At 44.2% G+C, this 1,433-nt stretch overlaps 1 pseudogene; it reads right to left on the reverse strand.

The window, feature by feature from the left end:
• Positions 1-327: 327 nt before the first annotated feature.
• On the reverse strand, positions 328-414 carry LOC129039817 (small nucleolar RNA U13; annotated as a pseudogene).
• Positions 415-1,433: the final 1,019 nt, after the last annotated feature.

Raw genomic sequence — 1,433 nt, forward strand, 5'->3', positions numbered from 1 at the left:
TCTCTAGACAGCATAGCCTCAATGCCTGAGTTTGATATTAGCTAATCACCCTGCTCTCATTACTTAGCCTCCTCAAATCTCCATTCCTTCATCTGTAAAATAAGGGTGAATATAGAACTCACCACAAAGGGCAGAGTAAGGATTGAGATTACTAAGCACAGTGCTTGGCACACAGTAAGAATTCAGGGGAATGTTTTTGCTATAATAGATAGTAAAGTTATGCAATAAATATTATCACTACTAGATTCAAGTCACCATCAGAAATCTTTCTCTTTGCATTGTTTTTTGGTGTGTGTGTTTATGTGTGTGTGTGTGTGTGTGTGTTTATGTCTTATGAGTAAAGTGCCAACATCTTAACAAGGTTTCTCATCTGTGCAAAAACCCAATCATTATGCTTATGAACTATAAAATGGCTTCTCTTTGCCTTATAACTTATGATTCTGCAGGTTTTTCTCAGCCCTCTCCATCACTACTTGCACCTCCACCACCCCTTTTCTGCCTGCAGCCCTGCTCTTAGAAGCAGGAGATAAGTCTCATTATTTTATTTATTTATTTATTTTGAGACAGTCTCGCTCTGTCACCAGGCTGGAGTGCAGCGGCGTGATCTCACCTCACTGCAACCTCCGCCTACTGGGTTCAAGTGATTCTCCTGCCTCAGCCTCCAGAGACAGGCGCGCACCACCACGCCCAGCTAATTTTTGTATTTTTAGTAGAGACAGGGTTTCGCCATGTTGGCCAGGATGGTCTCAAACTCTTGACCTCGTGATCCACCTGCCCCAACCTCCCAAAGTGCTAGGATTACAAGCGTGAGCCACCGCACCCGGCCTATTTTATTTTATTTTATTTTATTTTATTTTAGAGACAGGGTCTCTCTCTGTCACCCAAGCTGGAGGGCAGTGGTGCAAAATCAGCTCATTGCAGCCTCGACCTCCTGGGCCCAAGGGATCCTCCCACCTAAGCCTCCTGAGTAACTGGGACTACAGGCATACACTGCCATGTCTGGCTAATTTTTCTATTTTTTATTTTTTGTAAAGACAGGGTCTTGCTATGTTGCCCAAGGTGGTCTCGAACTCCTGGCCTCAAGCTGTCCTCCCATCTCGGCCTCCCAAATTGCTGAGATTACAGGTGAGAGCCACCGCACCTGGCCTCATTATTCTTATAACACACCCGATGTCTAGTATAGTGCCTGGCACATAGCAGTACATCAATAATGCTGTGGGATGAGTTAATAATAAATTCCAAATGTATCCCCCAAAATGTACTTATTATAGCAGAGAAATGTTGCTTCTAGGAACAGAAAATGTCATCTATGAGGAGCCAAGGAAAGGCTGGGGAGTCCGAAGAGAGAAGGACCTGAGGCTTGCACCATATTCTAGATGAGGAGCATGGAGATCACTCTCAAATGAAGTTTGGCCAGATAATGAGCAAAGCAA

This window comes from Pongo pygmaeus, chromosome 5 (assembly GCF_028885625.2).
Source record: "Pongo pygmaeus isolate AG05252 chromosome 5, NHGRI_mPonPyg2-v2.0_pri, whole genome shotgun sequence".
In the NCBI taxonomy this organism is placed as follows: Eukaryota; Metazoa; Chordata; class Mammalia; order Primates; family Hominidae; genus Pongo; species Pongo pygmaeus.